Source organism: Mirounga leonina, unplaced genomic scaffold (genome assembly GCF_011800145.1).
Source record: "Mirounga leonina isolate KUSES-001 unplaced genomic scaffold, KU_Mleo_1.0 Mir_125, whole genome shotgun sequence".
NCBI classification, from domain to species: Eukaryota; Metazoa; Chordata; class Mammalia; order Carnivora; family Phocidae; genus Mirounga; species Mirounga leonina.
Window position 1 is genome coordinate 16,978,412 of NW_023270305.1, and position 27,552 is coordinate 17,005,963.

A 27,552-nucleotide genomic window follows, 5' to 3' on the forward strand; every position below is an offset into this window, starting at 1 on the left:
CAGGGGAGAGTATACCACAAGATAAGCGGATTACTGGGGGTTGTACAGGTAAAGCTTTAATCTTTGAAGACTTCAAAACCCTCTTCATTTTAGATGACAGTGGCCAACTTTAAGTTGTTTTGGTTTTAAACATGAGTGCTTTTATTTAAAGAGAACCTAAAGTGAGTATTTTTGGGATTAAGCGTTTGTTAGTAATTACTGTAACAATTTAAGTTACCCTTGTAAATGGCTACTTCTGGATTGGAGGAGAAAAATAGCGTATCTATTTTCTAAATTTATTTATTCATAAAAGTCTTATGGGATGGCCCTATACCCCAGGCCGAAATCAGTCCACAGGTAGTTTGGATTCAGCAGTATTGGGAAACTACCAGTTGTAAAAGATTCAGAGACATGTTTATGATGGTTCATTTCCACACCAGTTATAAAAATATCTCACAGTTTAGACATCCACTCTTGCATGCCTGTTTTTAACACCAACTTCCCACCAGGAGCCATATAAAACCTTCTAGGGAAGGAAGGTGTGAATTGGGAGTAGAGCGAGATTAAACTGAAAAACTCCTGTTAGGCTAGCACTTTGCACTAATATGAGAATTCTAGAAATAAAGCGGAACTAAAAGGAAAAATTAGGATGCATACCCATCTAAAATTGAGTATGAATTGCATGGCTTCTTTATTTTAGAATAGTGGGACTTAACAAATTGAAACCTATTATGGCATAAAATATACATTCCAAAGCACCATTAAGGGTTTTGTGATCCTGGACAACACTCAACATATTTAGGCTTTTAATATTTGTAATCTGACCACCTGGGAGACTTGTTGAACAGTGAATTATGCCTCTCCCAATACTGGATTGGTCTCTGAGGTGGAGCCAAGAAATCCAGATTTTTTTACCCAAATGCAAACATAACTTATCTGCAAATACATGACCATCACTATTGAAAGGGTTATTCAAACTCAATACAGTAGTCTCCCCTTATCCATGGTCTCCGTTTCTGAGATTTCAGTCACCTGTGGGTCAGGAAGCAGATGATCCTCCTGACATACGGTCAGAGGTCAGGAGTAGCCTGACCTACATCAAAATGCCTACGTCATCCACCTCACTTCCTCTAGTCACGTTGGTATTTTATCATTTCACATCATTACAGGAAGAGGAAGGGTGAGAACAGTACAATATATTTTGAGAGAAACCATATTCACATAACTTTCGTTACAGTATCTTAAAATTGTTCTATTTTATTGTTAATCTCTTACTGTGCCTAATTTATAAATTATAGGAAAAAGCAATATGTATAGGGTTTGGTACTACCCGCACTTTCAGGCATCAACTGGGGCCTTGGATGTATTCCCTGCAGGTAAGGGTGCTAATGCAGTGTATGGTTTATGGTATGTTACCACCTGGTACAAACAGGTATTTCTCAAAAAGAGGCCAAAAGACTTAGAAGGATGAACAAGAAAAAAAAGGATTAATATGATGTCCACCTGCTTAAAAACAGTGATCCTTAAAAGTGAGTAAATACAACAGTTAGATAAACTTTTTCCCTAAGATATACTTTTTAAAAGGAGGGGAAAAGTCTCCGGGAAAAATCTTTCTAGAAAGATCACTAGCCTTCAAAGGCCTGTCTTTAATAACGAGTGTGATTTATTAACTATGTGACTTTGGGAAGTGTGTGACTTAACCTCTTAACCTTTGTTTTCTCAAGTATGAATTATAAAAAGTCCTATCTTAAATGATTCTTGTTAAAACATAGTGAAATACATGGCCTAAAAACCGGTTAAGTATTATGTAAATGTATCTATACTTTTGTCCAGTAAACCTTTACAATCCTTCACAATTTACTCTAATTTTACTCTAATGAATGACCAGAATGCTTTCAAAGTTCTTTAAATCCTTCCTGGTTTGATATGCCTTTATAACAAATTAGGGCTAGAAATCTGCTCTTTATCAAATGTTACCATCTTGACCTTTTGCCATAAGGAACCTTTCATAATCTGCTTCAATAGACATTTTACTTTGCTTTCAATAATTGTCAAGGCTCCTATTTTTCTCCTACCACGGAACAAAAGGAAACCAAGGTAAAGTTTAGTGAATACAACCTCAGTGATAAGGTAAATAAATTTTAAAAAAAAGCCTCCATTTCCCCCCCAGCCAGACAAGGTAACTTTTGAGAAGAATCCTGTAAGAATTTTCACTACAGGTATTGACTAGTTCCTTTACAAACCTAATTTTCTTTCTCCTGTGTTTGTCTTAGCCTATTTCACACTAGTGCTCTAATGGAGTTAGTCCAATTTTTAAAGAGTACTAAGATTATGAGAAAAATGGTTTTATATACCAAATCATCTCATTTCAATCCTCTGTGGATTTGCCCTAACGATGAACAAGTCATCTCTTGTCCCTGGATTTAACGCAAAGTACAAAAACCAATTCCATCTAATAATTAAAAAAAAAAAACATACCGAGAGCAAAGCCCAGCTTTGGAAAAGGAGGTATTTATGTTCCTGAGGATTGGCCAGAGGTTTTCAGGGACTGGTGCCGTTGGGAGATCCCACCTGGTGTGCCCCTGGGTCAGGAGGGTGGGCTTCAGCTGTTCCCAGAATTTCACTTCCACCAACTGTTGAGGTCCCACGGAGTGAACTGTCAGAACCTGGCCACACTACCTTCTCAGCTAACCAACTCTACCTGTAGCCCTCCCAGAAAACACCGGGCAAAGTGGAGGCGTTACTGTGACCACATGAAGATTCTGTGAGTGTTCTCTTTTCCTAGCTAAGCCATCTCCCTTCCCACAGGGTTCCAGGCCAATTGGAAGGTGCTCAGAGGCATTTCTAAAACCTGCCAAAATGCCAAAAGGAATCCAAAGCTTTTCAAACCCTTTCCTGAGTAAATCCTGAGTCCTGTTTTAAAGTAGGCTCCTTCAAAAACGAGTCTCAACGATTGAGAGGGGGCAGTATTTTCAAGGACTTGGCGAATAATGAGTAAAACATCTGAGTGGCCCTGATTTTTACCCTGCACAAAAAATGTTTAATATAACGTCCGCTGGAACTCATGCTACCAGAAAAGCACCAGTAGATGGCATGAGTATGCAAGTTCGGTTCTTAACTGTCAGTCTGACCTGTCTTTTGGAAAGATCGTCGGGGCAGTCTCTTAGGGTCGGCTCACCCAATGAGAGAGGATTTTACTCCGCCGGGGTGGGGGGGAAGAGTTGTTGCGGGGGGCCAAAGGAAATCAGATGTGAGCACATGCTTGGAAACTATAAAGATTATAAAGATTAGGTATTGTTTCCAGTTTTTGTGATAGGTGGTTTTTTTTCTGTTTTAGTATCTAAAGCTTTAGCTTCCACAGCTTTAAGCAATAGTTTTTCAACAATTATTTTTTAATATTACCTTTTATTTTGAAAAGGGTAACCCGAGTCCTGGAAAGCTGAACGCCACAGTATGACTTTGCAGTTAGTTAACCTCCTGAAGCCTTGTTTCCTCAACTTTAAAATACGGAAAATAATTTATGGAGAATGTGTGTGAAAACTCTTTATAAGCCATACAGTATTCCAAAAATAAAATCATTCCTATAATTTGGGTGAGATTCAGCGAGTTATTTCGCATCGCCTCCAGTTGCTAGAAAGTGTGTGCGCGTTCATGTATCCATTGGGCAATGTTTGAGCACCTATTCCCTGTAAGACAATATGCTAACAGTTGGCAACACCTGGCGCCCACTTCCCGGCAGTCAGATGAAGGACATTCGCAAAGTCCAGTAGAAATGCCCCGAGCTACTTTATCCATACTGAGTGTATCCCTGCGGTGGGAAATGAAAGGCATCCAACACAGGAGTGTAGAAGCTCGTGAAGGGCCTTCCTTCTTCCAGCAATTGATTCGTTTCTAAGTTTGAACAGACGGAACGTTCCAGATTAAATGAAAATAACAGAAATCATCTCCGTGTGATGGATTCTAAAATTGGATTAACCTTCCATTCTAAAACAAGCTTCATCTGTCTCCCTTCCAGAAGCAAATATAAATCAGCATTTCCAGGGCATGTGGCCATGAGAGAGGACAAGGCTCACACCTGGCAGCCATGCCAAGTAGAGGACATCCATAAAGGTGTAAGCCAAGGCTCAGGGCCTTCTCTGCACAAGAAACATCCCAGGTAAAGTGTTCTTTAAGTTGGAGGAGCAGGGACTGGGGGAGGGGAAAGGGGGGCTTGGGGGGGTGCTGGGGCTGTAAATTCACAGGCCCTCAGATTTAGGCATTTTCCAATGAGTGATCTCACACTCAAGTGCCTTTGGATGCTGGAGAGTTCATTAAGGGAGGCCTGTGGGCCTGTGTGAGACTGTGGAGGGTGGGGGGCTGCAGAGTGGAGAGCCAGAGCACATACCATTTCCAGACCGTCACTTTCGACTCAGATCAAGAGACAAACAGTTTATTCTCTGTGGCCTCGGGGCTCCAGCTCACATCCCTAATCTAGCGCAACCATACATTTTAAACATTTGGAAACTAAGGCCCGAAGAGGTGAAATGGCTTAAGCCGAATTCTCATTGTAAGTCCCAGAGAAACTATGTTCAGGGTGAGGTGTTTCAACACAACAGAGAGCCCAAGGGGGGAGTAGGCTAAAGGCCGGCGCATTAATGTTTTCTAAGCAGCTTTGGCAGGCCGACTGGTTAAGAGCATGGACTTTGAACCAAAGGGCTTGTGCCTGAAGCCCAGCTCTAACACTTAACAGCTGGGTGCCCTTAGGCAGGTTATGTAGGCTTTCTGTGCCTTGACTCCCTCATCTCTAAAATGGTGGTGATAATAGTCCTAGCTTTGTGGGGCTGTTGTGAGGATAAAATGAGTTCACGTGTGGAAAGGACTAGCCTTTAAGTACTATCATTCCCGTTTACAGACAAGGAAACCTATGCATTCTCAGAGGTCAAGGTCACACAGTTTTACTTAGAGATCAAAAATCTGTGCATGCACGTATGTACACAGGCAGCTGCTGGTATAGTGCCCCCCCGCCCAGCCCCCAAGACCTGATTTCAGAGCCTGGCCTCCCAGAGCCTCACATCTGCAATGACCAACTCGGGGAGAATTGCAGAAAGGAGAGGCTGGGACAGAGGCCAGAGCTGGTTAGCGGGGTGGGTTTTTCCACTTTCCGGGAGTAGGCTTCCAGAAAAGCCTAGGGGTGAAGCCGTTTACACACGCTAGTGTTTCTCAAACTTCAGCATGCATTAGAATCAGCAGGGCTCCGACACTGGGTACTGGCTGTGCGCCAGAGTTCCTGGGTCGGCGGGTCTTGGGGGAGGCCTGAGAATTCGCATTTCTAACATTCCCAGGTGATGCTGAAGCTGCCGTTCTGGGAACTATAAGAACCCCATACATTTTTTCTAATTCTCAAAATAACCTTATGAGTTTGGCATTTTCTCCATTTGATGGTGGAGAAAAGTAAGACCGGAGAACGTGGCTGACTTCTCAATATCACACCATTTGTTAGGAGTAGAACTGGGTCTTGAATCAAGGCAGTCTGGCTCTGGATCTGAGCTTTTCCTACCGGACCATGTGGGGTGAGGTATGAGTGCTCGTTCTCCACCAGGCACCTCACTCTGGGTCAGGGGCACAAGGCCAGGGGGTCTGATGTGAGATGCGGTGTGCGGGTAGAGAAGATGTAGGAGAGGAGACTGCTCTGAAGAAGGAAAGGCCTCCCTACTGGTTCCTATCGTCTCCCCTCCCAGTTCACCAACTGCCTTACCTCCTGGGCATTCACAGCTACTAAGCGTGAACAGGTCACATCCCTGACACCCCTTTTGGTGACTCTGCACTCCCTGCTCCCTTCAAGGCCTTGTCTGCCTCTGCAGCCTAACTGCCCCAAAGCTGCAGTCACACTAAGTTTTTGTCCACCCCTGAAGGTGACCCGCGCTCTCTCTAGCTCACTGTGCTGTGCTCCGTTTTCCCTCTGAGTAGGGTACCCACCCCCATCTTTGGCTGGAACACCCCTTCTTGTCCTTGAAGACTCAGCAGCTCTGGCCACCCATCCCTCAACCTCACCAGTGGGGGTTACGTGTACTTCCTATACCTTCCCAAGGGTACCGTGCCTTATGTCTTTCATAACACTTGCATATGTTGTTGGGCAATTACGTATTTATTGATGTATTTCTCCTTCTACACTAAATATCTAGTCTAAACCAACTTTTACCTCTAAATCCTCAAGGGCTATTATAGTATGTGGTACAGGGTGGGGCGGTGGTCCCGGAACTGGGTCTGCACATTACAATCACCTGGGGATCTTTGAAAAATTCAAGCCCAGGCCACATTCCAGATCAGTAAAGTCACAGCCTCTGAAGGTGGGACATGGGGCATCAGGATGTTTTTCAAATCATCCCCAGGTGATCCAGTGTGTGGACAAGCTTGGGGAGCACTGAAGTAGAATTTCAGGGTGCAGGATGGTTGGATGGTTGGAAGGATGGTTGGATAATCAGGTTGAAGTTTGAAAAGGAGAGTACCATGCAGAGAGAGGGAGAAGAACTTTTTTTTTTAAGATTTTATTTATTTATTTGACAGAGAGAGCACAAGCAGAGGGAGTGGCAGGCAGAGGGAGAGGAAGCAGGCTCCCCGCTGAGCAGAGAGCCAGCCACATCACAACCTCAGCCTAAGGCAGACGCTCCACCACTGAGCCACCCAGGCGCCCCGGGGGGAAGAATTTTTAATAAAAATAACAGCATAAACAAAAGCCCAAAGGTAACAAAGTACACAGGACCTGCTGGAAGATCAAGCTAAAAAGGTAGCTAGCAGGCAGACTATGAAAGACCCAACTTGCCGTCCTCAGGAATTAAATTTTATGCTGTAAGTGGCTGAAAAGCCCTGGAAGAGTACAAGCAGAAGGTGAAATCAACATCTATTCTTTCAGGGGCGCCTGGGTGGCTCAATCGTTAAGCGTCTGCCTTCAGCCCTGATCATGATCCCGGGTCCTGGGATCCAGTGGGGGCTCCCTGCTCAGCCAGGAGCCTGCTTCTCCCTCTCCCTCTGCCTCTCCCCCTGCTTGTGCACACGCTCTCGCTCTCTCAAATAAGTAAATAAATAAAATCTTTTAAAAAAAATAAACATCTGTTTTTTGGAAAACCAATTGGCAACTGTGAGCTCTTATTGGAGTAGGAAGAGGCTACAGGCAGGAACAAAAGTGCTTTTTCTGCTTCAGCTTCCTGCCCGGGAGTGTCCTCTAGAAGGCTGCCGAACTTTTAGGAGAGGCAGCCCAAGTGAAGCTTGACTGCGGGGGCACTTGAGGCTACTGGGGTGGGGGCGGGGATCCCCCTTCTACATCTGCTAAAACTAGGACTTACATCCATGACTTTCTGCCTCCGACTCTCCTAACCTTTAAACTTGAAATGATCAGCAACACGGGTGGGTTCCGACTCCATGTCCTGGCGTGGAAGTCATCCTTGACAAATTCGAACACAAAGGCAAGCAGACATTAATTGATCAATGGCCACTAACAAAGCTGAACCTGCCAATTAAACAATCCGTTTTGTTTGATACCGTCCAGTTTTCTCTCTAGGTAGTCAATCTGTCAATCCGCTCTCTGATACTCTCACCATTAGCATCTGGATTGGGTCTCTCTGGCTCTCCCAGGAGGCTGCTCACCCTCCTGCCACCCCGTTTTACTGGAAACTAGGGTTTCCTCAGGCCAGCTTCATGCTGGAGTGTCCTTTCTACTCCCCATTCCTCCAACTAGTGATGGAGCTGGGGAAGGAGATGAGGGGGAGCTGGTGAACTAGAGTCCGAGGCCCCCACACACTTGATCTTCTGCTTCCCCAGCTAGTCATGCTGGAGCTCCCAGTCACTCGTAGAGAAGGTCCCGAGCATCTGCCTAGGAGGACTCAACGGACCCCATATACTTGGTCTGGTTTTCCTTTGCCATTTCTTGTCCCCTCTTTCTTCATCTCCTAGTTTTGTTCTCTCTCTCCTTTTCTCTATTTTTTCTCCCCTCTTTTTTTAGCCCCCTACAACCACCCTTGTACACTATAAGCACATCTCTCCCATTTGTCTGCCTGTTCCCTTCCTGCCCCAGGGTTGCCACACTCAGATGTTGCCCTGACCAGGAAGAAAGTGGGGAGAGCTTACCAAGCCCAAAAGCATCTGCAGAACTACAGCTGCCCAAAAGGGAGCAGCCTTGGGGCGCCTGGGTGGTTCAGTCATTGGGCGTCTGCCTTCGGCTCAGGTCATGGTCTCAGGGTCCTGGGATCGAGTCCCGCATTGGGCTCCCTGCTCGGTGGGAGGCCTGCTTCTCCCTCTCCCACTCCCCCTGCTTGTGTTCCCTCTCTCTGTCAAATAAATAAATAAATAAATCTTTAAAAAAAAAAAAAAAGGGAGCAGCCTTTCTGATAGGCACATAGGCCCTAGATGGGCTAGTTACCCTGTTCTTCGTGTTCTTCTCTCCTTTCTGTGTCCCTCTCCCCCATTCCAGAGCAATGCAGTGGGCTGGAAAGAGCATGGGCTCTGGAGTCAGGCCTCTATTCAAACCCTGGCTCTGCCATTTGCTGATTCAGTAACCTTGACCATGTTATTTGAGCTCTCTGTGCCCACCTGCTTGGTTGTTGGCTCTAAATGCCTAGGGAGGCATTCCAGCATAGTGAACACAGACCAAAGTCTCAAATGCTCAATCAACCACTTATTGGCTGTGTGACCTCGGTACCTAACCTCCCCAAGCCCTAATTTCCTCCTCTCTCCAATGGGTAACAGAAGGACCAAACTTGTCAGGTTGTGGTGAAGATTAATGAGCTAATTCAGGGAAGGTACTTAGCATGAAATAATTGCCACTGTATGCTATGGATGTTGTTGTTATATATTATTTATACACTGCCTAGCGCATGGTGGGTACTTATTGTAGCCAGCTTCCAAGATGGTCCCCAGGGAGCCTCACCATCTGGAATGCATGTCCTTGTGTAGTTTCCCCCTACACCGAATCACAAATCACAGCGCGTGTGAATTAGCGTGAATACAGTGCAAGTGACTGCATGCCTTGCAAGGCCAAGTCCGAAAAGCCATTGCAGCTCCCACTTTAGCTTCTTGAATCATTTGCTCTGGGGGAAGTCAGCTGCCATGCCATGACGTTGTGCAAACAATAGACCCCTGTGGAGAGGTGCTGAGGTCTCCTGCCAACAGCTAGCGCCACCTTGCCAAGTGAGAGAGTCTACCACCTCAGCAGTGGAGTTCCCAGCACCTGTCAAACCGGGAGATGGCGGCAAGCCTGGCTAGCATCTGATGGCAGCCTCCTGGGGGCCCTGGAGCCAGAACTGCCCAGCCAAACCAAATTCCTGACCCCTAGAAACGGGGGGAGATAATAAGTTGTTTGTTGTAAACCACACATTTGTTACACAGCAACAGTTACCTGACACAGTGCTTTATTTTTATTATTTTTTTAAATTTATTTTATTTATTTATTTGACAGAGAGATAGCGAGAGCAGGAACACAAGCAGGGGGAGTGGGAGAGGGAGAAGCAGGCTTCCTGCCGAGCAAGGAGCCCGATGTGGGACTCGATCCCAGGACCCTGGGATCATGACCCGAGCTGAAGGCAGACGCTTAACGACTGAGCCACCCAGGCGCCCTGACACAGTGCTTTAAAACAAAGTCTTTTCCAAGTGAGAACAGATTGGCGTTTCCATTGCAAATCCATACGGTCTAGCATGTGAACAGCAGGGGGCGCCATCGAACCATTTTCTGGTCTGGCCATGCCAGGCTTTTTCTCCCTCCAGCCCTGGGCACGTCTGGGTTGGGTCAAAGGAAAGGCCAGACTGCACCCCCACACACACACCCGCTCCTCGTGGGCCGAGCTGAAGGTGGTCCCAGGGGAATAGCCAGTCTCAATATCGGCTCAGGGCGGGCCCCTTCCCCCTGCAGCCAGGAGGCCAGCTAGTGGCTCAGAGTCCTGCTTCACTGCTTTCGAGCAAGTTTCCAGGCAGGTGTGGCTACAGCTCCTCAGCCGCTCTCCTGTTCTGGGGCTTGAAGCAGAGACCCTGGTCCGGGTGCTGTGGTTCTGAGGCACCGTTTAGGGAAGGGTTTCTAGGTCTCTTCCAAATGACCTATTTGCCACTGAGAAGAAAGGGAGCCTGACCCAAGTGATGGCTTGCTCCCTCTGCTGTCCTGGTGACCCCAGCCCACACCCTTGCGATTGCTGCAGGAGGGCCATTGACCTTTCCCATCTCGTGCCTGGGGCTTTGGGGCCTCTCGGCACATAGGAGCACACCCAGGTCTGGCCTCAAAGAGTGAGACCCTGTCAGACCCTGTCAGCTGGGTGTGCCCCCTGTGTAGGAGAGCTGTGAAACCAGGGAGCACACCCAACGACCAGATAGCCAGCCACACAGCACACTGGGGGCATCTGGAGTCCGAGCGCGGGGCCCCAGTTCCCGCTGGGAAGTGAGCAAGGTGGCTGGGCACACTCCCTGCTCTCCTTCTGTGTTCTCCAGAAAGAGTAGAGAGCCTGATGGCACTCATCTCCTCTAAGCCAGACACTCAAGGTATCCTAGGCCTGCTGAGTCCTCCTACCTCTTCTGGCCCAGGAAAAGCAGGGCTCTGGCGGGGGAGGGAGAAAAGGGATAGAACACATCCTGGACACTTTGCCCGATTCCTTGTTGACAAATGAGGCCAGGGTAGGGGTGGATGGGGAGAGGTCCTCCGACGGGGTAGAAGGTAAAGATCAAAGCACTGCAAGTTGGTTGACCCCTGGCCCCAGGAATGATCCTTGGTACCTGCTTCCTTGGCCAGTAGAACTGGAGAGGAGGCAGGACCACACTTCAGGGGATTGGAGAAATGTAAGGAAGGCACATTTTCTCTCTGATGTGGTGTGCTTAAGTACCACACCCACCAGTGCCTCGATCTTGGACTTCCCATCCTCCAGAATGGTGAGGAATATACTATTGCTGTGATAGCAGCCTGAACAGACCCGGACACAAGGTTATAGCTTGTCTGTGGAAGCCCCCAGTTGACAAGTCTAATAGTCTGATTCTGCAGTTCCGGTCTTAAAATACCCCACAGCTGATCTTCTCCATCCTGGGTGTTGCACCAGGACCCTCACTTTTTCCAGACCTTTGTCCTAGCAGCGAGGTAAACTCCAGTCCCTGGGAGGATTGATCGTGGGAATGACTGCACCAGCTCTCGTCTGCCCAGAGGGTCAGTTTTCTTCTCCAGACTCACCACGTTGTTACTGTATATGTTAGTACTGTATATATTAGTATTTGCTAGAGTTAACTGTGCTCATTCCTTGTGTTTTTGAAAATTTCCTGTCACATGGCAGGCACTCGATAAATATTTCTTTTTTTTTTTTTTAAAGATTTTATTTATTTATTAGAGAGAGTGAGAGAGCACAAGAGGGGGGAGCGGGAGAGGGAGAAGCAGACTCCCTGCTGAGCAGGTAGCCCGATGCGGGACTCGATCCAGGGACTCCAGGATCATGACCTGAGCCGAAGGCAGTCGCTTAACCAACTGAGCCACGCAGGCGCCCTCAATAAATATTTCTATAAACAAATGCTTCAAGGGGCCTTTGGTCTCAACAGCTTGATCAAACTAAATAGAATAAAGAAATGATGTCATAGGAATATGGTCATTCAACAAATAATGATTGAATGCCTACCTCATGTAAGGTGCTGGGCACCACGCTGTGGAAGAGTCTAAAGTAAGCCAGCAATAGTCCCTGTGGACAAATACTTGAGAAAACAACCCACATTGCTGTCTCACACCTTCATGACACATGGAGTGAAGTGGAGACCTGGGTCTACCAGCTGGAGGAGGTGTGTCGCCACTGTGAACATGTCTAAGGTGTTAGTCAGCTAGAAATCCTCAGCAGTGAATAAAATGAGAAGTGTATTGAGACCCCTGAGGAGCTGGGGTGGTCCCATGTGGCCTAGGGGAGAGAGTGGAGAGCCGTGAGGATCAATGGGGGCCTGGAGGAGAAGCGGGTGCTGATACATTCGAAACAAAACAAAACAAAACTCCAGAAAGGAACTCTCTGGAAGATTTGGGTGAGATGGAAGAATACCTCCACCTCAGGGACACTCAGCTTTCCGATCTGCAGTCTAGTGGGGGCGTTCTCACCTGCAGGAGGTAAGAACTAAGAAAATCGCCAGAGGCTCCATCAGTCCACGATGAAGAGGATGCCCAAAGGAGAATGTGTAGAAAACTATGAGAACCATATGGCCCCCCTCGACATGAAAAGTCTCTGCCAGAAATGTCTTTACTTCCTCACAAAGAAACGAGCTACTCCCAACAGGTTGGACTCGCTTACCCGCTTCTCCACCATCAGGAAATTGATTTTCTGTTCTCTCTGGACTCCCTCTGGACGGTGGAACTCAGTTAGGAAGCTTCACTTCCTGTTGTTCCGGTAACCCTATTTGGTGAAATTAGAATTAGGACTTTAATTCAATGTAGTGCAAAACCCAATGAGATTAGCTTTATGGTTTCAAGACCTCGACTTGGAAACAGAATCCCGCATTCTCTATTCCTCTTGCAACAATTGACAGATGTCTAAAGTGCAGGGGTGGGAAGGCACCCTGGCCTGGAGGTTGGTATCACTCTCCTGGGTTCTGTGCCCCCGTCTGCCTGGACTGTTGTGACTTTGAACTCTTTCAGCGCTAGGTAGCTATCGGTGTATTCTGTGAGGCATGGCCGGTACCCATCTTTAAAAGAAAAGTGACTATTAGATTTCTTTTTCACGCTGTGTAAAAATCAGGTGGCAAACAGCCCAAACCCAAATAGCTACTATTCTTCAAGCGCATCCCAAGTGGGACACGGTTGGCATGTGGCATTTCACGTGATTCTTACCTGGCTGGCTTCATGGGCAGAGGACCCCCAGTGGTTCAGAGGGCCCCACTCTCAGAAGGACCCCCACACTTGCTTTACTGCTCTGTTGTTGTTGTCTTGAAATGTTTAACCACTCTTGAGCAAAGGATTTGCATTTACATTTGCATTTTGCACTGTACTCTGCAAATCATACCCAGTTCTGTTCCCACTACAACTCCATTATGTGGTGGATATTGTTGATCCCACTTTTAAAATGGGAAACAGATGTTGAGAGTGGGTTCAGTAACTTACCCCAGGTCATAAAGATAGCAAATGGCAGATCTGGGATTTGACGCCAGGACCCTGCTACCAACCCCCCCGCCATGTTCTCTTCACTCTGCAATGGCTTATTTCTATCTACTTCAAGTCAGTCCGCCTCTCCGAATTAGGATATTAACTCTGGACACTACAGGTTCAAGTGCATTAGCAGGTAGGTTTTGTTCCTTTATACTCACAATTGCTTTAGATCTCTGGGTAGTTCTGCATTGTAGTATTTATTTTCAGACAAAATGGCTTCCAGCAAAATGCAACAAATTTTGTCTTTGAAACCTAGGCAATCTTGTTATCCTTATATACTTTTAAAATGGCATTACAAACGTTGACGTGAAGAACATTTGCCCTATAACCAAATTACATTTCTTTCTAAGATGTAGTGATTTAATAATTAAAACAATATCCATGAAATATAAATACAAGGTATTCATAAATAAATTAAATTAGACTGTGGCTGCTAAGAGCCAATTATCACATAAGATATCTTCGATGGCTGAAATAATAAGAGGGCAGAATATTAATTCTGACATTCTCTATAGGCCATGATTATAAATTGCTAAAATGGTTTAATAGGCTATGGAATTTTATTGAGATTTCAGATGGCCCTTAAAATATTCATTGTGTGTTAGAAATTAGTTGCCTTGATTGATTTTAGTTATAATTCTGTTATATGTTTACAAGATGGGAACAGGAGGGGTGCTATAGAACTGAGAAGAAAAGTCTACTTATGAAATAATAATGTGACTAAGATAATGGCACCATGATTAAGAGGCTCAGACCTAGATCTGAATCCCAGTTTCACTACCTTCTGGCTGTGTGACCTTGAGCAATTTACTTCTCAAATGTCCTCGTTGTCAGGGAAGGGTTGTGATGAGGAATGAATTAGATAATGCATAAAGCCCATAGCACAGAGCCTGGCTTCTTCGTTCTTAGGATTTCTGCTGCCACAAAGGGGGAACTTGAAGGATTTGGGAAGACAGCCCTTCCTACCTCAGTGATTATGCTTTAACTTCTATCTCAAGGGCCATAACATTTCCTTTAGCACCAACCTGAAAAATTATTGGGATATTCTCAGTGGTGTGTTGGTAAAGGTTTACCAGCCAGCTCTGGGTGGCAGGGCGAGCTGGGGAGTGACCTGGATTTGCTTGCTGATTTCCATGCTGTAAACTTTCTCACCGTGACTGGAGTTGGGAAGAGAGGCAGACACGGGTCTCTGGAGAGCTGACATGACACAGTCCCCACACCCACCACTGGAAAACTGTGGGTTCTCCCTCATTCTTAATTTATATATATATATATATATAATATATATATATATGTATGTATGTATATATATACACACACACACAAACATGTATGTATTTAAATTAACATATAATGTATTATTTGTTTCAAGGGTATAGGTCTGTGATTCATCAGTCTTATATAATACCCAGTGCTCATTACAACACATACCCTTTCCAATGTCCATCACCCAGTTACCCCATCCCCCCACCCCTCTCCCCTCCAGCAACCCTCAGTTTATTTCCTGAGGTTAAGAGTCTCTTATGGTTTGTCTCCCTCTCTGGTTTGATCTTGTTTCATTTTTTCCTCCTCTTCCCCTATGATCCTCTGTCTTGTTTCTCAAATTCCTCATATCAGTGAGATTGTATGATAGTTGTCTTTCTCTGATTGACTTATTTCGCTTGCATAATACCCTCTAGTTTAATCCACATCATTGCAAATGGCAAGATTTCATTTTTTGATGGCTGCATAATATTCTCTGTGTGTGTGTGTTTGTGTGTGTGTGTCTGTCTGTGTATCACATCTTCTTTATCCATTCATCTGTCAATGGACATCTGGGCTTTTTCCATAGTTTGGCTATTGTAGACATTGCTGCTATAAACATTGGGGTACACATATCCCTTTGGATCACTACATTTGTATCTTTGGGGTAAATACCCAGTAGCGCAATTGCAGGGTCGTATGGTAGCTCTATTTTCAACTTTTTGAGGAACCTCCATACTGTCTTCCAGAGTGGCTGCACCAGCTTGCATTCCCACCAACAGTGTAGGAGGGTTCCTCTTTCTCCCATCCTCGCCAACATCTGTCATTTCCTGAGTGGTTAATTTTAGCCATTCCTGACAGGTGCGAGGTGGTATCTCATTGTGGTTTTGATTTGTATTTCCCTGATGCCGAGCGATGTTGAGCACTTTTTCATGTGTCTGTTGGCCATTTGGATGTCTTCTTTGCAGAAATGTCTGTTCATGTCTTCTGCCCATTTCTTGATTGGATTATTTGTTCTTTGGGTGTTGAGTTTGATAAGTTCTTTATAGATTTTGGATACTAGCCCTTTATCTGACGTGTCATTTACAAGTATCTTCTCCCATTCTGTCGGTTGTCTTTTGCTTTTGTCGACTGTTCCTTTTGCTGTGCAAAAGCTTTTTATCTTGATGAAGTCCCAATAGTTCATTTTTGCCCTTGCTTCCCTTGCCTTTGGCGATGTTTCTAGGAAGAAGCTGCAGCTGAGGTCGAAGAGGTTGCTGCCTGTGTTCTCCTCAAGGATTTTGACGGACTCCTGTCTCACATTTAGGTCTTTCATCCATTTTGAGTCTATTTTTGTGTGTGGTGTAAGGAAATGGTCCAGTTTCATTCTTCTGCATGTGGCTGTCCAATTTTCCCAACACCATTTGTTGAAGAGACTGTCTTTTTTCCATTGGATATTCTTTTCCTGCTTTGTCAAAGATTAGTTGACTATAGAGTTGAGGGTCCATTTCTGGGCTCTGTATTCTGTTCCATTGATCTATGTGTTTGTTTTTGTGCCAGTACCATACTGTCTTGATGATTACAGCTTTGTAATAGAGCTTGAAGTCAGGCATTGTGATGCCCCCAGCTTTGGTTTTCTTTTTCAACATTCTTTTGTCTATTGGGGGTCTTTTCTGGCTCCATACAGATTTTAGGATTATTTGTTCCAGTTGTGTGAAAACCGTTGATGGTATTTTGATAGGGATTGTGTTGAATGTGTAGATTGCTCTAGGTAGCATAGACATTTTAACAATATTTGCTCTTTCAATCCATGAGCATGGAACGTTTTTCCATTTCTTTGTGTCTTCCTCAATTTCTTTCATGAGTATTCTATAGTTTTCTGAGTTCAGATCCTTTGCCTCTTTGGTTAGGTTTACTCCTAGGTATCTTCTGGTTTTGGGTGCAATTGTAAATGGGATCGACTCCTTAATTTTTCTTTCTTCTGTCTCATTGTTGGTGTATAGAAATGCAACTGATTTCTGTGCATTGATTTTATATCCTGCCACTTGACTGAATTCCTGTATGAGTTCTAGCAGTTTTGGGGTGGTCTTTTGGGTTTTCTTCATAGAGTATCATGTCACCTGCCAAGAGTGAGAGTTTGACTTCTTTGCCGATTCGGATGCCTTTTATTTCTTTTTGTTGTCTGATTGCTGAAGCTAGGCCTTCTAGTACTATGATGAATGGCAGAGGTGATAGTGGTTCTCCCTCATTCTGACAAGAGATATTTGGAAGAAAGGCAGGCAGGGACAAGGGCCTCCCACCCTAAGAGGAAACCACCCTTAAAAGGATTTTACACCACCCTGGAAGGAGCCCTCCACCCTTTCCCATGTGATAGGTAGATGACAAAACCTGATTGGGTGACAGGCATGGGGAAGGTTAATCAGATTAAAACAGCCTGCCAATAAGCCCATAAAACCCCCTAGATCTAACCGACAAATTGGCAACCCTGTCAGATCCCCTCCTTTGGGAGCTTTGTACTATCACTCCTTAAAGTTTGCTTTGCTGCTACCACTCTTCCTCTGGTCTACCTCTTAATTCTTCGAAGGGGCGCCACCCAGAGCCATGGTCACCGAAGGAAGAAGGAACTCCTGTAACAGTTCTGGCCCAGCTGCCCTCGAGCTGCTGGACCCTGGGCAAGCCCTACCTTCCCCGGGCCTCAGCTTCTTCATCTGTAATATGCAGATAGTAATACCTACCTGGCAGGCCTCGTAGGGTTGATAAGACAAATAAATAGAGGACATGAAAAACTACTGAAACTGAAACACAGTGGAAATTCAGTTGGCAGTAATGTTGAGGCCCAATGTAGTTACAGAGGTGGCTTTGTCCGATTTAAAGGTCCCAAGGCTGGCCATTCCTTTGTCTTTGATCGGCTCCTCGCCCTGGAGCTCCTGGTTTATTTACCCTAATCTTTTTTCTTCTCTCTGACCATTTAGCTCATAATGACTATCTGCACAATTAACATAATAAAGCAAGTCAGTTAGGCTCTTTCAGGCCCCGGTAAACAAAGACTGGCTGCTATTACTTGAGGCCCAGTGCAGCAAGCAGGACTGAGCTCTGAAAACCATCAATGTTATGCCCCACCCACCCCTGGAGCACAGAACAAGGGCTCCTTGTCCTTCGGGGACCAATGCTGTCCTGGTGACCTGGGCTTCTTATTTTCCCCTCCCAGTGGGTGTCCCTAGAGTTCCCCATTCTAGTCTTAAGTAAGGGACAGGCAGGGCTCTGTAAGGAGAGATAGGTAGGGGGCCACGAGATCAGGCTCACAAAATACCAAAAATGAGGTGAAAGGAAGCCAGAGATAAGGAAACAAATCAGATCATCCTGCCCTAGGTGTCTGAGGTGGGGTCTTGTTATGACAGCCACTTGTGATCAACAAAAAAAAATTACCTGACCCTAGAAAGGAAGTAAGCCGTTAAAGGTGTTATCACTAATCCTTGCTCAATGGTGATCTCAATAGAGATGTTAAAAGGATTTAAGTTCCCTGGGTAGCTTCCGATAAAAGACCAACCCTAAAAGCCCCCAGTGGCAACCCTGTCGGGACCCCTCTCACTCCTGAGAGCCTGTTCTGTCTCCTCATTTAATAAAACTCTATCGCTTTACTCACACTCCTTTGTCCGCGAGATTCATTCTTGGGCTCCGTGAGACAAGACCCTTGCTCTCCTGCTTCAGTCTCACTGACAGTCACAGAACTCTTGGCTCCACACTGCTTCTGCTCCCACCATGTTGGAAACAGCCGGGGTCAGGCTAGCAGCCCGAGTCAGACTGCAGGGTTCAGATCTTGGTGCCGTCAGGTGCTTACTTCCGGCTGTTAGGTCACATTCCTGTGCTTCCTTCTCATCTGTAGAATGGGCACACTGGCGCTTGCCTCAGAGGGCAGCTACCAGATGAAAAGAGTGAGCGCATGTAGTGTTTCGGAGAGTGTAGGGCACCTAGGGGCCATTGGTGACCGCTGTTCGGCTCCCGTGCCATTGCCATCTCTGTGGCCTCTCCATCCAGCCTGGGCTCTGATGACCTCTCTTTGTCTCTGTCTAGCACAGTGTTTCCCTCCTGGATGGACAGTGCTCATGGGCCTCTGGCTTCCCTCTGGTCTGCCTAAGCGTGGCTGTCTTTGGCTATGAGGCATTATCGCAAGACCCAAAGCAGGACACATTACGGTGAGGAGCCTCCTTCATGTGAGGAGGTGTGTGCCTCTGCAGACCCCGTCTCTCCTCCCTCCCTCCTCCTCGATAGCAAGCAGTCCTTCCTGAACCTTGAAGAGGAGGCGACGTCAGCCACGAGCATCTCCAGCAGGACGTAGTCCACGGCGGGGTAAAGAAGGGTTCAGAGGATTATAATCCGAGGAAGATACAAGGGCACTTGGTTACTTTTTCATTAGTGGATGTTTCAGAAGTTTTTCCTGTCCTCTCCTTGATTTAAAAATTCATTTCTCAAAGGCTGTGCTGGTCGTCAACCTTTTCCCACCCCAGCACCCTTGAGAGGCCCACTCCCATCAGGAACAGCCTCTGAGAATGTCAGGGAGTCTCAGGCTGGGGTGTAATTATCTCCAAGGGCACAGTTAGCTTGATAGGAAACAGCTTCTTCATTTTCCTCAGAGGGAAAGCATTTAAGAGTGTGTTTCCAAGGTTCAGCTGCTCGTCTAATAACAATAATAATTACCTTAATGTTCTTTAATAGGGGCTTAGTTAAACAAATTATGGTACATCCTTGGTACATGATGCAGCCATTAAATTAAATGAAGTAGAACAATACAGTGTACCTGTTTCTCCCGCTATCCGAAAGTAGTGTTCCTACGAAACCTGAAATGACATTCAGTGAAGAAGCGATTACCATTAATTTGTATAGAAAATTTTTTGATCATTCCCATACCCCCCCCCAAAAACACCTCTTAGGCTCTTCTGATACCTTAGGACACGTCTTGCTCATCGATGCACAAAATAAGTCACAGCTATGGCGGCTTGAGGCTGAGACGCTGGGTGCAGTTCCCAGAGATGGCGCTTGGTGGCGCCACTCAGGGCTGGGGGTGCGCCGCCTCCATGAGGACTGCTGCCAAAGAAACCCTAGAGGCTATTTTTGCTTTCGTCTTTTTTCCTTAAAAGTGAAAATCCGCTTTGGATTTCTTTTGATTAGCGAAAACAGGTACTAGTGTAGGTCTTTAGTAAAAGTGAAGTGGTGGAGGGCGGACCTTGAACAAGAGGGGGATACCTGTATGTCTTTAATGGGTCCGTGGCTCTCATCCTGACCCTGGGGGTGGTTTTGTGAGTGGTGCAGCTTGGGGTGGGGGCTTGCTGTGCCGGATTTTGGACCTGGAGGGCAGTGCCCAGTTGCATCTGGAATTAAAAACATGCCTCTGGATGCGAGCCGAAAGTGCATTTCCATACTGGCCACCTCTCCTGGGGAGGGAGAAAGGTCTGCCGGAGCAAGTTTCCTGGAACACCAGGTGGCAAAACCAAAGGTTTACTGTAGGGATGAGGCTGAGGCTGGAATTACAATTTCTGGGAGACGGCATGGTTCAGAACTGGATGTTCCAAGTAGAGAGCAATCGTGTGAGTCACTAAATTGAGGAAGTCTCTGAGACTCCCTTGCAGAATCAGAGTACGCTGGTTCTGGGCCAGCAAGCTGCTTGCCCACCGGCACTGCCTTGGGGCCTGAATATCTGGGAAACACCAGAAGAGACTACTTTCCACTGGAGAGATCTGCAGCGAGCTCTGTACTGGGGAGCAGAGACAAGGTTCAGGAAGGGCTTAGAACAGGCTATAGAAACAGCACAAGGATGAGTAGGGAGATGAGTCTGTGTGAGCATTTTCAAGGCCCCACCCAAAGGGGGACTTGGCAGGAGGGCATTTCTGGGCAGCTTGCCCTCGCTGCTCTGAAATGAGCATATGGCAGGGCGGATAGCAACTGGGATGGATATGTTGAATTTATAACCTTACAGCAGGGACTGGGGGAATGTTGATGTCTCCCAAAATTATTGCAGTGTGCTTTCTGCCTGGTACCCAAAGAACAAGACGTGGGGATCCATGCGTGCTCTTGCTTAACTCCTGATGCAATGACATGCAGCTAAAAATTAGTAAACCACAGCGTATTGGCCCTTATTGTTTCCCTGGGGTACCATCTAACGTGAGTGCCAGTGGGCTGAGGAAGAAAGAGAAGCAACTCTAGCAGCCAACCGAAGAAGCAGGAGTGACAAATGGAGCTCAGATCTGAGAAGTCCAGGCAGGCCTCAGTCCGAGCCAGGACGGGTGTGGCTCTACACTTTGAGGACAGATCTCTGACTTTGCAGGTCTCGTGGGTGTAGAGAAGCAGGTTCCCAGGCCCAGGACTCTCCAGCAACAGGTAGGAGTCTCTTATTTGCTTCCCATGTAGCAGGAGAGTCAATAAATGAGGGCGTTGTATTCTAGTCGTTCACCCTCTGACATTTTACCCTGTGAATGAGCTAACCCTAAAAACCCAGGGGGTTGGAAATGGCTTTGTATTAGGTGTCCATTGCTGAGTAACAAATTAGCCCAATAACTAGTAGCTTAAGACAATAATTTCTTATCTCTCAGTGTTTCTGTGGCCCCAAAATTCAGACTCAGTGCTGTGGGGATGGCTCGTGTCTGCCCCATGATATCTGGGGCCTTAGCTGGAATTATCAGGAGGCTCATCCCCTCACGTGGCTAGCTCTTGATGCTGACTGTAGGCTGAATGCCAGAAAACTGACACAGGGCCTCTCCATGTGGCCTGGGCTTCCTCAGAATATGGTGGCTAGGTACCAAGGACAAGGGTCCTAAGAGAGAGAGCCAAGTAGACCCTATATCCTTTATATGCACTACCTTCAGAAGTCACAGAGTATCACTTCACCATACTGCATTTATTAGAAGTCACTAACCCATATTTAAGGGAAGGATTGGGGGCACATGGGTGGCTCAGTGATCAAGCCCCGCATTGGGCTCCCTGCTTAGTGGGGAGCCTGCTTCTCCTTCTCCCACTCCCCCCTGCTTGTGTTCCCTCTCTCACTGTGTCTCTCTCTCTCTATCAAATAAATAAAATCTTCAAAAAATTAAAAAAAAAAAAGGAAGGATTGGGCTCCATTTTCTGTGGACCTATTTTAAAACTACCGTAAGCCTTGGCAGGGCACCTGGGTGGTGCAGTTGGGTAAGTGTCCAACTCCTGGTTTTGCCTGGGGTCGTGATCTCATGGCTGTGAGATTGAGCCCTGTTGTTGGTCTCTGTGCTCAGTGCAGAGCCTGCTTGGGATTCTCTCTCTCCCTCTCCACTGCCCCTCTCTGCGTGCTTTCTCTCTCAAATGAATGAATAAATCTTTAAAAAAAAAACCCAAAAACCCAAAAAAACTATTGTAGGCCTCATAGTTACATGGATGATGACAAATAGAAACATTTAAAAAAAGCTGTTTCTCCCCACATTCCCTTTTCCTCACCGTAGCTAAGATGTTGACGCTCACAAGGGTAAGGATTGGAAGATGTCATTAAGTTTGGCTCTCATGGTGCCCTTCCATCCTAGCCTAGTAATGAAGGATAGTTGGGAGAAAGACAGGCAGGGACAAGGGGCCCCCGCCCTAAGAGGAAACCAGCCTGAAAAGGATTTTACACCACCCTGGAAGGAGCCCTCTACTCTTTCCGCAGGTGAACAACTACCTGATAGGTTGATGAGCCTGTGGATAAAACCCTGATTGGGTGACAGGCACATGGAGGGCTAATCAGATTAAAACAGCCCATCAAAAATGCCTAGATTTAGAAACTCCCGATTGCAACCCTCTCAGATCCCCACCCTCTTTGGGAGCTTTGTACTATCGCTCAATAAACTTTGCTTTGTTGCCCACCACTCTTCGTCTGGTCTACCTCTTCATTCTTTGAAGTGGCGTGACCAAGGACCGTGGGCACTAGAGGAAGAAGGACATCCTTTAACACTAGTAACTGAGAAGGTGGTAAGAAGGATTCACTCAGGTTCTAGCTAGTAGTACCCACAGAATTCCCATAGAGGAATTAAAAATGGTCCTAAGAAGATCACAATGTGAGGAAGGAAGTTTTAGCCTGTAAAGGAGGACACTTCATAGGAGGCATCATTAGACATTGGATGTCTTTTTGAGACGGTCCCAAAAGTCAACAGAGGGGAAGGGGGACTGGACAAAACCTATTAGCATTTGACCCTGGCCTCTGGAATAAGCTAGCTATTTAAATTGCAAGTGCCTAAACACAGCTTCTTAGCTTGTTTGAACTTTAGTTTTCTCATCCATAAAATGTGGATGAGGACAACACCCATCTGGTAGGGTTTGCATGAGAATTAACTTAGATGATACAGCTTTTCTTATGTGAGAGAAGGATCAAGAGAAAAGGAAAAGAAACCAGGCCTCATGCTGAGGGAGTTTTTCTAGGGAATTTTGAAAAACAAAATGCAGAATAGCAGGTATGTGAGCCAAGTGGATGGGAGAGAAAAGTAAGATTTTTAAGACAAATCTTTCATCTGGTTGAATAATGCAATTATGAGCTTGAGTTTATTTTTAACTTTTAGTTGAGGTTTTTTTTTTTTTTTTTTTTTTTTGGTCAGGACACCGCTCAGAGTCTGGACCATCTGGAGACAGTCTTGTATGTGTTACATATTTTATATATGTTACATATTTTTAACTAAAACTGAGGCTGTTGGTACAGCATTCTTACATTCGTGCAGGTTTTTGCATAGAAAATTTCTAGAAGAAATACGAGCAACCATTGAGAGTAATTTTCTCTGGGCTGAGAGAGACTATTTTTTATTTTATATCCTTTGGTTCTACTAAATTTTTCTTCAGCCTGGGTATGTACCACTTTTTCAACCTACTTAGCATAAATTAGGTGGTTTATGTTTTAAATAGTCATTTATTAACCATTAACTATCTGTGTTAGGAATTTTTTTTAAGAAGGCTCCACGCCCAGTGTGGAGCCCCAAGTGGGGCTTGAACTCACAACCCTGAGATAGAGACTTGAACTGAGATCAACAATCAGATACTTAACCAAATGAACCACCCAGGCACCCCTGCATTAGGAATTTTTATGCATTGTATCTGATCTTTCCAACAACTTTACAAGATTGGTTTCATTATATCCTATTTTATAGATAAGCAAACTCTATATAGAGAGATTTTAAGAGAAAAAATATTTTAAGGAATTGGCTTATGTGATTGTGGAAACTAGCAAATCCGAAGTCCTTAATGGCAGGCCAGCAGGTTGGAAATTGGGGTAAAAGTGATGTTGCAGTCTTGAGTCTGAATTCAGCATGGCAGTAGGCTAGAAACTCAGTCAAGGTTTCTATGCTGCAGTCCTGAGAAAAATTTCTCCTGGAAACCTCAGTCTTTGCTCATAAGGCCATCAACTGATGGGATGATGCCCATCTGCATTATGGAGTACGATCTGCTTTAATCAAAGTGTACTGACTGTAAATTTTAATCACATCTAAAAATATGCCTTAAAACAACATCTAGAATGGTGTTGACCAGACAACTGGACATCATAGCCTCCCCAAGTTGATACAAAATTATCCATCACAGTGAGTTGGACAAAATTTCACAGCTAATAAATGGAAAGACCAGGAAGCTAGATATCTTTGGGGTCAAAGGCCAGAAATGGGTGAGCAAACTGTACACAGAGAGTACACAGATGGCCGGTTGTCTTGGATAAGGGGTGGGCCAATGAGAGGGTGAAGTAGCACTCCATAGAGATAATCTCTGGGCCAGATGAGCTCTTCTAAGCTTCTAGACTGAGTTATAATGCCAACTAACTATGGGATACTAGGCAAGTCACACCTCTTTGGGTCCATTTTGTTTATTATTTGTCTTCTGAAGGGCGGGATTGGAGTAGATGGTCTTTCAGGTTCTTTCAAGCCATACATGCTAATATTCAATGCTACAAAGAGGAAACACAAATTTATACTATAACAACGTATCACTACATACCCACCAGAATGGCTAAGCTTAGCAAGACTGATAATACCAAGTTTTGGAGAGAATGTGAAACAACTGGAACTCTCATAAATCAGCAGTGGGAGTACATGTTGGTACAACTACTTAGACATTCATCAGGAGGTACTATAAGAGCTAACTATATTCCTACTCCATCACCCAGCAGTTACATTCTTGTGTACTGCAGACCCAAAAGAAACAAGCACACTAGTCCCAAAAAGGCACGCATAAGAATGAGCATAGAAAAAAAAAACAAAACGCAAAAGTGGGGAGAAGTTAATTAAAGTTAAATGAAGTCATAAGGGGAGAGCCTACTTCAATAGGACTGGTGTTCTTATAAGAAGAGGAAGAGACACCACACACACACAGAGGAAAGGCCATGTGAGGACTTGGGGAAAATGCAACCAACCATCTACAAACCAGGAAGAGAGCATTCATCAGAAACCAATCCTGATGACACCTTGATCTTGGACTCCTAGCCTCCAGAACTGTGAGAAAATAAATTTCTATTATTTAAACTAAATGAGAAGAAGAAAAGAGGAAGGAGAAGGGGAAGGGGTTAACAAAGTTACAACATACATACAGTGAAATTCACAAATCTTGCTGAATTTTTGCATATGAATAAACCTGTGTAATTACTACCCAACTCAAGAACATTTCCAGCATCCCAGCAGATTCCTTTGTGCCCATTCTCAGCCAATACTCCCCAAGGGCAACCACCATTCTAACCTCTACCACTCCAGATAAGTTTTACCTATTTTTAAACTTAGCATAAATGGAAGCTTGTATTTGGAGTCTGTTTCTTCCCCCACGCTCAATAATACCTGAGATTCACCCATGTTGCATGTAAACAGTAGTTGGTTCTTTTTTATTATGGTGTAATATTTCATTGTATAAATATGTCCCCCAATATTTATCCATTCTACTGATAAACATTGGGTTGTTTCCAGGTTTTAAGTGTTATAAATATATATGAGTAAAGCTTCTATACACATTCCTTTTCTCTCTTTTTTTTAAGACTTTATTTGACAGAGAGAGAGACAGCGAGAGAGGGAACACAAGCAGGGGGGTGGGAGAGGGAGAAGCAGACTCCTCACTGAGCAGGGAGCCCGATGCAAGGTTCAATCCCAGGATCCTGGGATCATGACCTGAGCTGAAGGCAGACGCTTAACCGACTGAGCCACCCAGGCACCCCAGTTGTTATTCTCTTGATGGCAGCTGAAGATTGGAGGCTTGGGGAAGGACCCCCAGCCAGAGTGGCTTCAGCTCAGAAGGCCAGCTCCCAGGTTCTGCTGCCCCTCTCTTCTTTCAGGGCACCTGATCAACAGGAGGTGTGTTTGATTGTAGACAGCTCATTCCATTTCCCTCAAGAAATAGTATTTTCTTCTCTTGCCTGATGGGTTGATTACATTTCAGACAGGATTAGTGGGGTTGATGCCATTAAGTAAAAAGTCATCTCTTTTGAAAACAGTCCAGAATGTCTGGATTCCATTTTTAAAAGCCTCAGATCCCATTAAGATGTAATAGAACTATGTGGATTCAGATTCAATGGGAGAAGACAGAACTCCGAGTACCGGCCAGCTCATGTGGACAACTGGGGGGTGGGAGGAGGAAGATGGTAAATGAGGACAATATAATTTGGCAGTAAGATCAGAGAATTCTCAGCAACTCTCTTTCTCAAGAGCAAGAGATCAGAAAATCAAATACTGTCCATCTGTCATGGACTGGCTAAATAAATTGCAGTACATCTATGCCATGGAACTATGTACATCCCATGGACTTAGAATGACACCAGTGCACTTGGGTGGATTTCGACCAGCAAAGTACTTTAGCGTTTCAAGTATCTAAAATATGATCTTGGGCGCCTGGGTGGCTCAGTTGGTTAAGCGACTGCCTTCGGCTCAGGTTATGATCCCGGAGTCCGGGGATCGAGTCCCGCATCGGGCTCCCTGCTCAGTGGAGAGTCTGCTTCTCCCTCTAACCCTCTTCCCTCTCGTGCTCTCTGTCTCTCATTCTCTCTCTCAAATAAATAAATAAAATCTTAAAAAAAATTAAAAATAAAATAAAATATGATCTTATCATATAAAACAATGACAAACAACCTCCCCATTTCTGTACATGAGTACTTATGTCCATGTGCCTGTATATGAGTCTACATGTATAGAAAGAAACATACCATGTTGTTAATATAGTTCCTCTGGAAGGATTTGGAGTAGTAGTGGGGACTGAAGAGGGTAGAGGGGAAAGGAGACCACAACAAACAACCAACGAGCATGATGTGATCACGTGTGTGTGTTTATGTAAAAATGAATAAGGAGGCAGGAATTAAACTACGTATTGTATCTCTGCAGTCACTAGCCCTGACCCCAGCATTGCAAAGAACAGAGGAAGACTCTCCCCACCAGAAGCTTAATCTCCTTTTGGGGAAACAAGGCATAAACCTATATAGCACTTGGTGAGCATGTCCACATAATTCAAAATTCTCATTCTCTCGCTCCTGTATTCCTACCACTCTATCACACTGTTTATTTAACAAGCATTTCCTGGGCCCACACTAGGTTCTAGGCACAATCACTACTCAAAGGAACATTTCTAGTTGTAGAAAATATAATTAGAGATGGGTACATAGAGATGCTAAGACAATATTTATTAAATGGGGTTAAAGTAGCTATAATTTAGATAGAAAGAAGTGCTATGTAAGATTTTGTCATTATTGTCTTTGCAGTCCATCACATCACACTCCAATGAGACCTTACTACTTATCTAGTCTAACTTCCATCTTCTATATCTGGGGAAGCCGAGGCCCAGGGTAGGGTAGAGTTGTAATCCCAACCCACAGCTCAAGAACCAGTCTTGTTTCTTGCCACCATACTATGAAGTCTTCAGGTAGAACTGAGAGCAAATAATGCCTGAGAGTGAAGCATTTGCCATTTTAGTCATCTTTCATATAAGGTAGCTGATATAATGGGGGAAACGTGGTGCTATGGTTGATTTGTATCCCCCCAAAAGATATGTTCAAATCTTAGCTTCTGGAACCTGTGAATGTGACCTTATTTAGAAAGAGAGTCTTTGCAGATATAATCAAGTCAAGATGAGATCATACAGGATGAGGGTGGTCTCTAAATCCAATATGCTGGTGTCCTTATAAGAAGAGGGACATTTGGGCACAGAGATACAGAAGCAGGGGAGGCCAAATGAAGATGGAGGCAGAGGTTGGAGCGATGTATCAGTAAACCAAAGAGCACTAAGGTTTACTGGCAACCACCAGAAGCTAGAAG

The 27,552-nt window shown here is 45.2% G+C and overlaps 1 long non-coding RNA gene across 1 annotated transcript in view; it reads left to right on the forward strand.

Annotated features, from left to right (window-relative positions):
* Positions 1-3,310: 3,310 nt before the first annotated feature.
* LOC118007732 overlaps positions 3,311-27,552 on the forward strand; it is a 53,214-nt gene continuing 28,972 nt past the window's right edge. Inside the window, exon 1 of the long non-coding RNA XR_004678471.1 lies at positions 3,311-4,135. This is a non-coding gene — a long non-coding RNA (uncharacterized LOC118007732). The remainder of the gene's footprint in view (positions 4,136-27,552) is intronic.